This window comes from Ascaphus truei, chromosome 2 (genome assembly GCF_040206685.1).
Source record: "Ascaphus truei isolate aAscTru1 chromosome 2, aAscTru1.hap1, whole genome shotgun sequence".
Taxonomy (NCBI): Eukaryota; Metazoa; Chordata; class Amphibia; order Anura; family Ascaphidae; genus Ascaphus; species Ascaphus truei.
Genome location: NC_134484.1, coordinates 408,484,622 through 408,501,818, shown reverse-complemented (window position 1 = coordinate 408,501,818; position 17,197 = coordinate 408,484,622).

Below are 17,197 nucleotides of genomic sequence, written 5' to 3'. Positions count from 1 at the left end.
TCGATGTGGCCCGTCATGCGCTTGCGTGATGACGCATTTCCGTTCCCTGACACGTTTCGTCACGTGCTGTGACTTTCGCAAAGGGTTGCAACTTGGAGATTCACCTAAAAAGACTGCATCATTGATTTTAAGGAGCCTTTCTACTCACGCACCAGAGAACATCTACCAGCAGCTTCAAGTGAGAGTTGGACTGCAGGGTCTGGAGGCTGAGTGACCAGAGTTGGTGGTGATATATTTCACACACTGCTTAATTTTAACTTACCCTTGTGAGTGAATTTTCTACCCTCCCCACCCCCTCCCCCTTTCTCAAATAAATGTACTGTATTACGCTATGGGGCGTGTGCTCTCTCTTTTTTCTTTTCTAATATATATATATATATATATATATATATATATATATATATATATATATATATATATATATAAAATAAAAAAATAAATAGATGATACCGTTCTGTGGCTAACAAAATGCTTTTATTTTATATTTATATATATATAGTGATGCTCTCACAACCTTGCAGTCTCTTGTATCCCAATTTAAGGCCGGAGACACCGTATTTCTCTAAATGGGGTTTATTTACATGGATTAAATCATACTAACAGGCCAACCGTCCCTTTAAATCAAACAATTCATAAAATAAAATACCTATTCCCGTTAGGGAAAATAACTCAACTTGGCTTCAGCCCTTTCTAACCACAGCTGGCCAACTATACTGGTTCCCAGCTAAACCATGCCCTGGCATATGCAACAACGTATACAGTCTCTGTAGACAGCAATAAAGTGTTTTGCTTATCTTCGTCCTTTTGGAGCAGACGTCCCTGCTTCAGCACGGCCTTGTCGTCCTTCTTTCCTTGGGGAACTCAGCCACACGTGAGCTCAGAGAAACTCCTATGTAAATAGAAAAAAATATTCCGGTACCTACAAGAAAGTCCAATTGATGAATAGTGAATTCTAACCATTGACCATACAGTATGAAATCTCCAGTTTGAATGACCAGGGAGCCTCCAGATATATATTGTGGGTCATCTCACAATTTGTGGAGATAAACACAAAAAATAATCATAGTGTATACCTGTAAATTATTGTTGATAAAACAATACAAACATAGACAAACACAACATACACTAGACAAACAAATAAACTTATTGCAAACATAAACAAAAAAAACCTAATGAATAGCTAGAAATCTAATTCAATAATACTGTAAAATTACTATTAAAAAAGGACATTCCATATGGACATTCCATATGGTCAATGGTTAGAATTCATTATTCATTAAATGGACTTTCTTGTAGGCGCCAGAATATTTTTTTCTGTTTTCTGTGCCTTGTTTGATCTGTATCGGTCATATTTTCCTGGCAGCCCAGCTTATAGATATAAGGTTTTTGTAATCACATTAGTATCATAATTATACTAATTCATATTCACACTATTAGCACTATATACACTTTTCTTGTTCTCCCATGTAAATGCCGAGGACCGGACATCCTCGTTTCAACATGGTCTGCCATCCTACTTCTTCCCTCTGGGATTCAAACCCAGGCAGTCCCAGCGGACTCTGCAATCACCATCCAGCGGGTCCAAGGATCTGTGCCAGCCTTACTTGCTGGGGAGAACTTCTCTGTCCCCCTCTCTGGGAAAGCAATCTCTCACACTGTGACTCTCTCTTCTCTGTCCCCCTTCTCTGGGAACAGCAGTGTTAGTCTCTCTGTCTGGCAGCTTCCTGTGTCTTTTTTAAAACACTTCCGTGTTCAGCCTGCTCAATTAGGAAACAGCTGCTGCTGAACTAACTCTAAGGAAGATTATCTCTTTGGGAGCTGGCAAGCACACTTACTGCACTTTTCCAGCACCTAGAGAAACCTGATGGTATCACAATATATATATATATATATATATATATATATATATATACACACCTTTCCTCTGGGATCTCATAGGGCAGTGGAATCAAGGGTTTAAGTCCCTGATTTATGTAACAAGGAGTTTAAGTCCCCGTTGTTTAATTGAAACGGACTGTATATTGTGTCTCGGATAGGGTGGCAATTTAGGTTAAGATAAGAATTTTATATTATTTTGTATATATAAAGTGTTATAAGTATATGAAGGAATGTGCTGCAGTATGGATCAAAATTGCCCCTTATAGATGTGAAGTGCTGCCAACTGAAAATTTTCACCACTCTTCAAATGCATATTTGCCCCCTGCCCCTACGGTATCAAGACAATTACCACCTCTATATGTTGCCCTAATTTACCCCAGTGTCCCCGTTTTCAAACCCCTGAGCACCCTTAACCCTTCTTGTGTCACAGGCCCTGAGGCATTCTCTGACAAAGAAGTTCTTATAACTTCACAGAGAACCCGAACGAATAGCCCCCCTAGAACACCCCCTTTTGAAATGTCTCTAACGCAGAGAGGGGGAGGAGATGGACTCTAGGCAGGATTAACCCTTGCTACGGACCGTTCTCGGGACAGGGAACAGTCCAGGGGACGAATACAGCATGGCACAGTGATATACAGTCGCGGCCCCTTTTATTCTAACACTTCACTGATATTCTCGGGTGACTTTTTCCGAATGCCACGTTCATGCGGCGTTCGTGCCGTATTCATGTCGCAATCATGCCGGCGTCCACCGCGCTTGATCTGTTTAATTGGAATGTTTCGGATTTAATTGGTTGCAATTCTTTGCGTATCCGCCAGTTGGCAGATATTCATGAATTGTAATGCGCATGCGCTTCAGTAATGTGTCGACTTGCAGGTGTATAAAAAATACCACAGTGGTCCTTTGTGAATTGACCTTGGTACTGAAGAAGTTGTACAACATTGTATCTATTTAGGCGTTTCATATTAAAAACTAAATGCAATCTGTCTACTGTCTGGTGTTCTATTCCATTGTCCAGAGATGAGTACATCACTGCTGTCCGTGTTCAGAAAGCCCAACATAACGTACGCTTATTTAATATGGTCAGCAATTAGTTCAGCAGATGATAAGATAGCCACAGTTGGTCAAATTTATCAATATTTTATCGAAAATTATGACTTTTACTGATTTTCACCAGATGCTCTGGGGTGGAAGCGCGCGATAAGGAAAAAGTTATGTATCGATCCACGTTTTTTTTTTAATTGCTCCTGCACCCGGAGTTACAGGAGGAGGGTATTGGTGTGTTGCCCCTGAATTTTCCAGTACCTTTGTAAAACCAACTAGGAATCGTCAGTCCCAGGCAAGCAATACGCCAGCGCCAGCACCAGCTTCCAATAACGGTTCGTACGTCTGTGAAAACCTGCTGACCGGCAACCATTGCTATCAGACCCCGCCTGGATACCTGCAGCCTGAGCAGGATTTCATGTACAGATACCAGCAAGCTTGCATGTACCAAAGTGATTTCCAGCTTCATCAGCTGGCAACTAAAGGTCTAGCAGGCCCGCTGTCACCTGTCAACTACGTGTATAATCAAGACTACGGGACTGGCAGTGGCTCTGCGCCAACCGATTGGCAAAGTGTATGGTGAGTACGGCTGCCGTATTTTATTCTTTTTTGAAATATCAATATCAATGCACAGTACAGCGATTCTCCTGTGATCAATCTCTTTGCTTATGGTTATTTACTGTAGTTCTTTTAGTCACATTTCGCCAAACTTTAGTCCAGCAATATCATTGGCTGAGCAGCTTCTACAGTAGATTGGTGGACAGCTAGGCGGCATGCGCATTAGAACCTTGTTGAAACGCATACTGTATGCGTCTCATCACATCTAGGTGCATGCGTGTATGTGAGCAAGAGACGCCCCCCGAGAAAATAATTGTTGGGACTGCGGGGACTGACTGTGGGAACTTCTTTAGGGGACTGACTACTGAACTAACCATTACAGTATTTACAGTATTTATTTTTCTTCCTCAGAAATAGAAACTTTGTCATCAGGCTGAGAACGGCAAATGGAGGGATTTCGATGGATAATATCGCTTTTTGTAACGATGCTTGCACACTGCTGAATCTGAATCAGTGCCATTTTTATTGATTAGGATAGAATAACTGAGCTTTATTACATACTTTTTTACATACTGTACTGTATAATAAACCCCAAAAATAAAAAGTATGCATTTACACTGCCGACACACTTAATTGCAGTGCGGCCAGATCCGCAAGCCGGGAGATTTCCCGGCTTGCTAGTGGCCGCCCCTCGGCGTACCGCGCGTCTTCGGGAGCCTGCGCCCCCTGCACGCGCGTCCAGGGCTCCCCGAGGGAGCCCTGGTGTCCCGCGATGTGGGGGACGGCGGCAGGGGGTTCCGGGGGACCCGGCGGACCCGGCAGCGGTAGGGAGAGCGCCCCGATCGGAGGGCGCTCTTCCGCTGCTTCGGCACGCGCCCGTCACCCTCGGGCACGCGCCAGGCTACTGCTGCGGCCAAGAACGGGCAAATGCTCGAATAAACTTGGCCGCAGCAGTATTCTGTACATGTATTACAGTACAGTATGTGTGTTCTACTCTAATAATAATATAAATACGGATAATGCGTTTTAATACTGTTTTGCTGTACTATAATACGCAGTAAGTAAAAAAACATTAATGGTGTACTGTAATTAAAAACATACAGGTATACAGTATTTAAAAAACAGCAAATTCTTTTATTGGTGGGTGCAGTAAGTACAAATACATTAATGGTGTCCAATACAGTAAAAACATTGACAGTATGAATACAATCTACAGTACAACAATCAACATTATTTTTATTGGTGGAGTACTGTAAGTAAAAAAACATTAATGGTGTACTGTAATTAAAAACATACAGGTATATTTAAAAAAAACATATTAGAATACAATTTTAAACAATGAACAAGTCAGAAATGAATCAACATTTTAACAGACGAGCAATCACAAAGCGAATTGGATCCCCAGCAGATTGTCCTTCCAGGGCCGATGCCTTGTATGCAGCAAAATGCCATTAATGGAGTCTCGCACGATTTTCATTAAAGGATCGGTAATTGAAAAATAGCGCCGCAATTCCTCCACAATAGTCTTTCTGAAATTTTCAGGAAGAGCCTTTTTCTCGCGATTCCCTTCATAGTTCACATTGTGGCCCCACCCTAAGTACAATGAGTATGGCACGTGGTGCTTGAAAATTAACAAGGCATGCCTCTGGGGTATACGAACACTTGCAAACCTATACTTCTCCCTGAGTGGCTGGGGCAGCTCGCGCAGGATGATGTCGGGCACCGTCTCAATGCAAGCGTATGTGGGTTGGATTCTGGGAGCGGGTGTTCTTCTGGGAGCTGGTGTGCTTGTGGCGGCGGGCGAGGGTAGGCTGTCTGGGAGGATGCTTTCCTCCTGTCTTGGTCTCCTTGTCAGTGTTGCCTCCTGGCGTGGTGTTAACGGGGTTGTCATGATATCCTCGTCAACGGCATACATGAACACATATTCTTCTGATGGAGGGGGTGTGCTTGGCGATGGAAGGTTGAAGGTCCCATTCATCCCATCCATGCCACCCTCCTGCTCCGGCGTCCGAGATACAGGGGCATGAACTCTGAGCAAATTATGTATCCCCGCTATGTCAGTCTCTATCTTCTCCATCCGTTGATCCATCTTCTCCATCCGTTGATCCATCTTCTCCATCCGTTGATCCACCTTCTCCATCCGTTAATCCATCTTCACCATCCATTGATCCATATTTAGCATGGTCTCTAAAAGAAGATCTATCTTTCCCAGCATAGAGTTCCCAGGGATATCAACACTTAACCCATTCAGCATGCGGTCTAACAAGCTGGATCTTGTGCATGGGGTGCTGTGGACATTTGGGTGGATGGGTGCATAAGAGGATGAGATGGGGGTTCCCTGGAGATAAGCGGCAGAGTCGTCGAAGAGGGATGGAGAAGGTGCCCTGTGGATTTCCGGGAGAGAAGCGACAGAGTCGTCGAGGAGTGATGGAGAAGGTGTCCTCTGGGTTTCCGGGAGAGAAGCGGCAGCGGCGGCGAGGAGTGATGGAGAAGGTGACCTCTGGGTTTCGGGGAGAGAAGCGGCGGCGAGGGCTGATGCAGAAGGTGACCATTTGTTTTGCTTTGAGTGTACATCCCTTAATTTCTTCTTGACGTAATAAAGCTTCTTTAAAGCCTTAACTGTAGCCTTTGGAGTCGTCAGAAGGTTTTCTTTATTAGCCTTAGCCTTTCACTTAGGCCTTGGCTTGCAAACGGCTGCCGCCTTTCGCTTTTTCTGCATGACAGACACGGCAGAGGCGATTGGGTTCATGCGTCCGTAGAATCGGGGTTGATCCGATGGCACAATGCAGTATCTGGACAAGGGCAAGTTCAGATACAGATCATCGAGTGGGAGGCTATGCAATGTGTGTCACCTTTTATACATGGCAGCGAGGTGCAGGTGTTAAAAGTGGGCGTATTCTAATGTGACTCATTAAAGTATAAATACACCATCCATTTTGTGGATTCACTGCACATTGAATACACATCAACTAAACATCGAATATACATTCTTGTGCTTGTATTTCTTTCTACTCGCAGCGATGCCTGTTAAAAAAAATTCTAAGGATCTCCGCATGAGAATAAAGGAGATGTACACGAGAGGACAACGAATTGCGGATATTCAACGCTGGCTAAGTACTTCTGGCCTTGTTGTACCAGCAGCAACCGTGAGCTATCATGCCCACGGTAAGACCAAAAAAGTAAAGAGGACACCAACGGTAACTACCGCGTAAGTACTGTACTGTACTGTATCTATTTTTATTGTTATCGCTGTATATTTATATAATTCTATTCTATACAGTATCTTTCTATGTTTATTGTTATCGCTGTATTTTTATATAACTCTATTCTATACAGTATCTTTCTATGTTTATTGTTATCGCTGTATATTTATATAACTCTATTCTATACAGTATCATTCTATTTTTATATTTATACAGTATAACTATTCTATTATAGTTGTATCTACTGTATATTTGGCCATACTGTAGGCCTGAGCATAAATGTACCTGTACTTGTGGCCTACTGTAACGTATTGTTGTTTTTCCTTTAAACTGTAGGGAGACAACTGTTCTGGTTGACAGAATAAGTGAAGAGAATGATGAGAAGAGTGCCTTAAGGGTCAAAGACACTCTGCAGAAAAATCACAATCTAACCGTATCAGAGACCAGCATTAAGAAGATGAGACGCAGAATTGGATGGAAATATGGACGTGTGAGGTTAATACTGGACAGAACAGGAGGTGAAAAGTGTGGTTTAATAAACTGTACTGTACCTATAAAATTATTCTTTGTCATTACAGAGCGTACCCTATGATAAGGGACGTCAACAAGATAAAGAGAGTGGTCCAGGCACAGGCATGGATCGACAGTGGCGAAACTTTTCCGGATTGCATCTTCACTGACGAGTTTACTGTATCACTGGAAAGATTTGCCACCTTTGCATTCCACAAAAAAGGTCGCGTATCTATGAAGCCACGTCCAAAACACTCAGTGAAGATGCATGTGTGGGGTGTCATCTCTAGGCGTGGACCAGGATGCATCGTCATCTTTGATGGTACAGTATAATAATGCACAAAGTCACATGCTGTAGCCTTAAGCACTGTACTGTACTACTGTAGTGTGCATTATTTTGAGCACTTTTCTTGTTTAGGAATCATGAATAAAGCGTTTTTCCAAGAGCAAATAGTGCCTGAGATTGTGGAATACATCACACGTGAATTCCCAGATGGCCACCGTTTCTACCAGAACAACGATCCGAAGCACACAGCGTCAACTGCGCTTATTCTTGCCTGCGGTATAAACTGGGTGAAGACACCAGCAGAGTAAGTACGGTAACCGTGTCTCGTTTTTTCTCACTGTTTACTGTGTATCTCTTAAACTAATTCTCCCTTTTTCCCCCTCCAATGACAGATCGCCAGGACCATATCCGAAAAGTGGCGAAACCCTCAAAAAAGGATGAGTTGGCGAATGGCATAATGAGTTTTTGGAACGATGTACTCACCGTGGAACGCTGTAATAAATATATCGACCGTATTGTGACTGTGTTGCCCATTGTGATAGAGCGTAATGGGCAAGCATCTGGAAGGTAATATAGCATCTGGAAGGTAAGTACAGGCATACCAAGTACAGCATGATACAGGTAAGTATGGCACAGATTGTTTTACAGTATACAGCATGCACTTTACTGCACTAATTTTTTAATTTTTAGAGAGCTGGCTGCACTACCAATCTTGTTACAAAGTATTTTACAGTACAGTAGTTCCAGTATACAGTAGTTTGACAGAAGTATACGTATACAAAAAGCTAAATCCCCGGCGCTAGTGAGTTAAAGTCCACAGTACCATGATCCAATACACAGTCCTTAATGGAAAAGGCAGTCCTGGCAATGGGTGGGTTAACCAATACAGTTCTGAATAGCTTTGATGATCTTCAGAATGTGATCCAGATGGTCTCTGTAATGAAACAACAAAGACACACCAATTGCGCAGTACATAGAGAACCACAGCCCTAACTAAGATGGGAAAAACCCAAACTTACAAGATGGAATCTTGTTTGTTCAAGGGAGAGAATCTGTGCTGCGCTGCTTGTCCACCTCGATATCCACGAACCCCACGTGGTTTAAACGGGGTGATTTCCCTTGTACTTGATGGCGCCCTCACGGATCCAGCATAAGCCGCTGCAACAAGCGTGCAGAGAAATAAAACACAGCCTAGTGTAATACGTAATTACATTTTATTACATTAAAAACAAACATACTACCAACACTGTGTTTTATTTCTCTGCACGCTTGGTGCATTATTCATGATTATTTGTATTTTTCAGTGTTCCATTATTATGCACCGGCCCTAAAATTTCAACTGACAGAAGAACTACAGTACACTACTGTACGTGTACAAAGAAGATAAACACTGAAAATGATTATATGTATTTTTTATTCCTGATAAAATAAAATAAATATTTCATTACATTCACATTTTTTTTCTTTGAACTTTAAACTCACTGTGAATGTGTGTGGGGGTGGGGGGAGGGGGGATTCTTCAAGAAGGCTTACATTTTTATTCATTGGTTACATTTTTATTCATTGGTTACATAATCAGATTAACATTTCAATTCGAGAAGGGTTTAGCACAAATGCGCATGCGTTACCTTAAACAAAGCCTCAAAGGGTTGGGGGGGGGTCATCATAATGGATTAGCCAAGCATTTGAAAATGATTGTGAAGTTATACACACATGCGCTTTAATCATCAACTAGGTCCCTTCCCAAAGAGGATTACACGCAGGCGCAGAGATTTGACGCTCGGCTCGGGAAGATTAAAAGCACAAAGCCAAGCTTTTGAAAATGAATGGTTTTCGAGCGGTGACGATAAGAAGTTGAAATCCTTAAGCCTTGTGTGTGCTGCGGGGGAGGGGGGGGGTAAAGCTGCGTGAAGGATTAGCAGCAATGTAGTGTAGTTCAAAGACATATTTTCAACAGGTCATCATAATGTTTTGATCCCCAGATCCCAAAATCAATAAAAATTACATAAAGCATGTGAATGACCAGTGTCACATTAAAAAGCTACAGTACCAATAGAATATCAGAATAACAAGAATTTTTATGCAGGCACACGTCTGGAAACGAAACATAAAAAAAATATATTTTTTTTTTCCAGACTTGAACTTCCACATGATTGTAAAGTTATACACGCATGCGCATTAATCATCAACTAGGTCCCTTCCCAAAGAGGATTACACGCAGGCGCAGAGATGTGATGCTTGGCTCGGGACGATTAAAAGCACAAAGCCAAACTTTTTAAAATGGATTGTTTTCGAGAGGTGTCGATAAGAAGTTGAAATCCTTAAGCCTTGTATGTGTCTGCGGGGGGGGGGGGGTTAAAGCTGCATGAAGGATTAGCAGTTCTGAACTGTAGTTCAAAGACATATTTTCAACAGTTCATCATAATGTTTTGATCCCCAGACCCCCAAATCAATAAAAATTACATAAAGCATGTGAATGACCAGTGTAACATTAAAAATCTACAGTACCGATAAAATATCAGAATAACAAAAAAATTTATGCAGGCACATGTCTGGAAACGAAACAAAAAAAGAAAATGTTTTTTTTCCCCAGACTTCAACTTCCACATGATTACACGCAGGCGCTGAAATGTGACACCAGGCTCTGTACGTTATACACGCAGGAATGTGATAACAGGTTCGGGATGATTGAAGCCAGAAAGCCATCTGGCTTTGGGAAATGTGTACTGAACTGTAGATAAGAAGTTGAAATATTACTTTAGCCATGTGTGTGCGGGGGCGAGAGGGAGAGCGCTGTATGCGCCGAAATGTGATACTGTAACACGCCTATGCGTTTCAACAATGTATGGTACACGCATAATACTGTATAAAACGAGTATGAAAACAAGTAAAAGTACTGATTACAAAATAATACAGTACATACAGTACTGTATAGAAATGTGATCATTTTATATTCGAAGACGCGACGCTATATTTTTGTATTACTGTATATTGTAAATCCTCCATTTTACAAATACTGCACGCGCACACAGACATAATACATTAGACATGTATTAGACTTATTAGATTTTTGAGACAACAGCTCGCGAACACCCACCTGTGTTTTTAGACGGTTTTGCAGTATAGCGGACAGCGCTAAAAATCCGAGCGCTAACATACCGGATAGCGCTACGGAAAAAAAGAAAATATACCGCATCTGGCCGTGGTTAGCAGAGCGCCGCGGATCCGGACGCATTAGGATAAAGGCGGCCGCAGCTGCAGGTCCCTCAATTAATACTCAGGCACAACAGAAAGTTAGGAAAATAATGTATTTTTCTTTTGACAATCTGTCCCCCTCAGTTAGGCAAAAAGTTATGTTGAAGAAAAGGAGGGTGTCGGGGAAATAAAATAACTCCAAATTATATTAATTGCAAGGAAAATGAGAGACTGGACCTAAAAATCATTGCTGTCCTTTCCCTCTTTGAAGTTGTCTGCAGTCCACAGTTGCAGAAGCCCCCACCTTTTTCATTGAAAGTTGCACAGGAAATTGAGCAGCTCACAGCTATGCACATTAATATGTTTGCTTCAGTAGAATTTTAAAATTTGTTTCAATTGGTTTTAAAGTAATTAATGTATATTATAAAAGTTTTCAGATTAATTAAAAAAACAAAAATAGAAAACTATATTTTTATTAAATTACATTTTTGCAGTCTAAGTGTCGAATAGTATTTAGTTTTTTTTCTCAGCAAGAATGCAAGTTTAAATTACGATATTTAAAAGTAAAATATATTTTTAGGGTGATGAAATTAGACAAAAGAAAGTTTGATAATTCATACAATATGCAATAATTTATACAATAATAATAGGAGAAAGTTGTAGACAAAGAGGTTGTGTAAAAGAGAATTTGTGTAGAAATGAAAACAATAAGATTTTGTTTTCTAGGACAGGTTACAGAGATGGTTTTCTTTTTCTTAAAATGTTATTAGTAAATATTAGAAAGTCAGCAGAGCTCTTAGGAGAAATAAAGGCAGAAAATATAAATTTTCCAATCTAATTTTAAGACATGCAACCCAAATTATTTGGTCCAGATTAACCGAGTATGATTGTATATTGAGTTGAATTAATAATAAATTATCCGTCTGGATTGAAAAGTTCAGGGAGCCTTATGTATTGTAAATCTGAGCGGAGGACAAGATTACAGAATGTATAGGTTTCTTTTTCCCTCGGAATGTTTTATTAGATTTCCAGATATACATATGGTAAAAAGATTGATTGATTAATCCCTGTGTGTTTGTATAATCTGAGTGAATCCTATCCATGTGAAAGTCTTATGTGCACTGAATAATAGGAATGTCTGTTTATTGTATGTATACAAAATTACTATCCACGAACTTGCAAGTGTTTCTAAATTAAGAATATAATTAATTGCTCACGTTGAAGTTTAATTTTAAAGGTGTGCACCCCCACTACAACATAAACTAATCAACACTGGGCAGAGGAGAGTTTGGGTGCTCGTGGAGAGAAGGGAGGATACAGAAAGGACAAATTCGGGAAGATCTTTTGGTCTTTACCATTTTTTTGTAATCAGTTCGGTCACTGGGATAATAAGGATATTTATCGTACTGGCCAGGCAATTTATTTCCTTAACCAGAATTACATTCTTTCCCCCTATATTTCCACGGGCAGAATCAGGTGAATACTTTACACAGAAATAACAGGCAGAACACATTCCAGACACAAAGCTAACTAGAAGCTCAGTATTTTCAAATTAGTTTTAAAAGGTTTGTTATAATATGGGGAAAGAGAAGAACATTTTTATTAATATAGTTTGAAGGCAGGATCAAACAGTTTTGCATTGCCTTTTCTTGGTCATTTTTGTTTGTATTATTTTTGTTTTCATTTTGTGTGCAACCAGTACTTATAAACTGTTTAAAGTACATGTGAAGCTTATAATTTCCTGTTTAATAAAAATCCAGTTTTAATTTTTTTAATACCAGTAAAATTTATCCTGTATTGGGCCGGGTAAGGAGCTTCATATTTTAAGCTGTCCCAAATTGTATTTCAGTGTACAGTATGTTAAACACCAGTAATTAACAATTTTTTTATCTGTTCTGTTCCAAGGTTTTGGCAGGATGCCAAGAAAGCTATCTCAGCTTGCTGAGTGCCCAGAGATGGTCAAACACAGTTTTAAACTGGCAAATGTAAAATTCTATATGGAATTATTATTCTGCAAAGTTTATGAAATATTTTATAACTTTTAACCATTTTGTTCTCTCCAAATGTGTCACACCTTTAAATCCGTGTCTATAATTTCTCATGCTACAGGTTGTTCTCTCAGCAAACCAAATGTTATTTTGTGTTTTAAAGGTTTCTGTCAGAAGACTATAGCAGATTAGATTTATATTCAGTAGAGTTTTGATTGCAAATTTTATACTCAAAGGTTTCAGGTTAGTTTTGCAATAGATCAAGCAACTATATTTAAGCCATTAAGGTCATGTTTTAAATGCTGTTTTCCTTTGTGTGATATTGTTCAAATGTAATAAGATGTGAACAAAAGGAGGGGTATTATTGCTGTTTTGTCTATCAGAAAAAAACTTTTCTCATATGTAGATCAATGGTCACCCAAAGTACCATGCTCTAACAGGCAATTTAATCAGCGTCTATTGTGTAAAATTAATGAAATTGCTCAAGTCTCTCCATATCCAGGTGCAGGCCTTATTATCAGCTAAGAAGAATAAGAAGCAACAACTGGGTAATGGTCAAGCATTTTCTACGTTAAAAACATACAAGGGGGTGATGTCCATTCCAGATTCTATTTACTATGAAATACAGCCATCAGAGTGTCTTTCTGGATCCACGTTACGCACGTGAATCTTATCCCAGCACCACCCACAGTCGCTTCAAGTTAAACCATAGCCAAGGTGGAAAGGCCTAAACACACAGCCGCTACAAAATTACTGTTTTTGGGGCATAATAATCCCCGCCAATAACCAACGGAGGAGAAAGACACAGGCAAAAGTCCGGGCCTCAACACATGAACTTTGAACTTTTTAATAACCTTTTTTTTTTTTACAGGTTTTATTATTTTAATTACAATGTATATTTTATTAGGTTTGTATAAGTGGTGTCCACATGAGGACGATAAGGCAGTCACAGGTATAGCTTGTTTAGCCATATTTCTTTTGTTTGGGTTTTTATTGTACTGTGTATAGCATATATGCACACTCTTTTGTCATATAATGGAATCCTGTTTAACAAAACCCACATCTTATGTGCAATGTAACCTAATGTACTATCCATACCCAATAGGTTGCACCCCAGAAACATGAAAGTTATATTTAACCCCTTGAGAAAAGGACAACATGTTATAAGATATTTGTTGAACCATATATAAGACATTGGTTACGAAGGGAGTAGAAATGCAAGTTTTCCCTAGGGATGTTATTGACTTTGTGATAGAAGGACAGATAGAGTATTACCCTGCAGCTAGACCAGGTTATGTTATTTGGGAAAAGTGTTTAAAGGTAGAGATGAGGGATAGGATCCGTTGGGAATTGGTGGTTGGATTGGTTCGCTGGGAGCGAAGCTAGTGAATGCTTTTGTATGTGTGTCTTTTCTACTCATTACACTCTATGTATGTGTTATGTACAGCAGAACTTTGGTCCAGAAGTGCGTTGCACCCCCCATCGACGCTATGCCTTTTTTCGGTGATGAAGATGTCAGCAGTCCTCCAGAAAAAGAGACCGAAGTAGAAATCAACTGGGCCGATATAATGGCCAGAAAGGAAACAAGTTATGCACTATAGGACCACTTCTTGGTCCAGCAGGACTATGACATGGTTAACTTTTCCTTAAATAGACTGTCTCTAAAGGATAAGAGGGGGCTGAGAAGATTGGATGTGAGGAAGGTGGGGAGGTCACCCAGGGGCATGTGTCAACCACAAGGAAAAGATCATAAGTCAGCCATTTTGCTGTTTTACCATTCTGAGTAAATGCAGTATGAAAGATGCGTGCAAGCAGGATGTTTGTGCAATCGCTTCCAGTAGAAATTAGCCCCCACCAATATTCATAAATCTTTTAGCCGCCAAAATGCTCTAGTCATAGAAGAACAGTGTGACTAGTAATTTTATCAATTGTTTTTAGAGAACAAAAGGAGGGAATCTGAAAAGGTTAAAAATTACTAGTCTGCCCTTTATAAGATATAGCAATTTTAAAAAGCAGAAGTTTGCATTTTCTATTTTAACTATTTCCAAGTGTGACCATGTATTTTGACGGAGGACGGGGATGTGGAAGAGAGAAAGCATTTATAATAAGTCCTGTTTCAACTGTGACATTGATAGGGAGAGATGCCAATATTTCTGGGGGTTTTAAACCAACTATATATTCATCTCTGATTATCAAACGAGATACCTAAAAGAGATAGGTTTCTGCACTTCCATGGTCTCTTGGAGGTTTCCCCTGGAGTTTTTCCTCTCCTGAGTGGTGAGCAAAAGAATAGATGGGCCTGGTCAGCTAGTTGTTCTTTCAGAACAAAAGGATGGTTGAAAGGGTTAAAATAATATGTTAGTTTTGTCCATTTTATATGATCTGTTTTATGGTCTAGTTTTTCATTTCACAGAAATTAAACTAAGGGTCTTTCACAGAAATTAAACTAAGGGTCTTTCACAGAAATTAAACTAAGGGTCTTTCACAGAAATTAAACTAAGGGTCTTTCACAGAAATTAAACTTAGAGTTTCTAACAGAAACGAAACGTGAGGTTTATAGCTGTCTTGTTTTTAGAAATGTATAGATCTGTAATCCAACCCCCTTTTCTTCTGTTTCTGTATAAATACTCTGTGCGTGCAAGAATAAATTGAAGTTGGAAAGGAGTGACTCTTGTGTTTCTGTGCTCTTACTTCCCAAGCTCGTGCCGCCAAATCCGAGAGACAAAGAATATTCAGTGCTGTGGCAAATCTCCCCAGGTTGAGTTTAGTGTGTGGTGTGCCTGCCCTATGGGCCGATAAGTCGGATCCACCCCAGGACCTAACAATGTCATAGGACAAGCTTTCAAGAGTTTTCCTCTCTTCCTCAGGTCAGCAATACTGATATACAAAGGTTTTTATGACAGACAGGGATTGGAAAAGAAAAGAAAAAAAGGAAGAATGTAGAACAGAGAGATTGTATATGAGGCGGGGTGGGGAAGGCACTGGAAGGGTTTTAAAACAGAGATTAGGAAGGTGAGAATTGTGGAGGGGGGGCTGAGCATCCCCAGCAGCACAGAGGGGAAGAGGATGCTGGTGGGTGGGTTAAGGTATATGATGGCACAATGGCAGGGAGGACCATTACAACAAATTATGATAGTGTGTGAGAAACCCCATGTCTGCATTAAGTCCACTTGTTTTGGTGTCAACTAGTCTTATCATTATGAGCACAAATGTTTTCCGTTCTTGGGTGTGTTTGAACATTCCATTGAGGATTTTGATTTTTAAATTATATATGGAATGATCTGGTAGTGAGAAATTACATAAATTGTTAGTCCAAATAAAAAAGGTATCACTTAATACTGAAGAACTCATTTATTCAGCACTATCGCAACTGGACTAACACGGCTATTTCCATTTTATATATCTATATATATATTTATATATATAGATATATATAGTCAAATAGAACAGTTGGCACTCCTTAGGTGCTGATAGGCTGTAGGTGCTTGCCCAATATGGATAATATAGACATACGTTACCGTTCCAAGGTCTGGTAAAGCAAGAGACAGCACTCAATTTTAGAAAACTTCACAAAGTATATTGGTGAAATTAGTGGTACATCAAGAAACCCAACGTTTCGGTCCTCCAAAATGGGACCTTCCAGTATAGATATATATATATATAATTTTATATATTTATATAAAATGGGAAAAATCTAACAAAAAAATAAATAAAACTAAATTTTGTGCGCTCGAATGTGACAAAATACAATTAGTGACCACAAAAAGTCCAGGTCAAGATATGATACGCCCCATGAGGAAGTAGCTGGTTACTACAAAATGCATAGGGGTAGGTTCAGTGCATTGGAGACCGCTGGGAATTGGTATTCATGAACTGGGAGCTTTATGGTGACTGGCCTACAGGGCCTGCAGCACAAATCTGTCAGAAGACGAAAATACAAAATTGCTGGAACGCATTGCTGACGAGCAGTGTGAGTTGTCAGAAACACATGACCATCGTGTGGCTGGTTGAAGGTTGGGCTCGGGTTACAGAAGCTCCAGAGTGCAATGTGAGTGCAAAGCTACATGTTTTTTGAGATCATATATGTGAGATCATATCTGTCATATTTCTTATATTAAATACTACTATGGAGGTTGCACTTTTTCGGTCTATATATTATATACTGTATAAATATATATATATACTGTATTCAAACAACATGACAGTCCACTGAGGACCTTCTTCAATATAAATATATATTTGTATGAATAGCAATGCAATTTTAACCAAAAATGTATACAATAATGTTATCTCTAATGAGAGGTGAACAATATTTCACTGCAATGTAATGATATTCTTCCCTGCATTGTGATAGTTATTTTAAATAGAACAGATGGCAAAGTACTTTAACCACTTCAGTGCCCTAATGGCGTATGTCCACAAGGACCCCACCCGGCACTGAGGGGTTAAATAATACAAATAGGGTCTACACTTTTTGGAACTCCATAGGAGAGCGTATTAAATGACTTTGCTTAGGGTAGGTACAGAAGGATGTT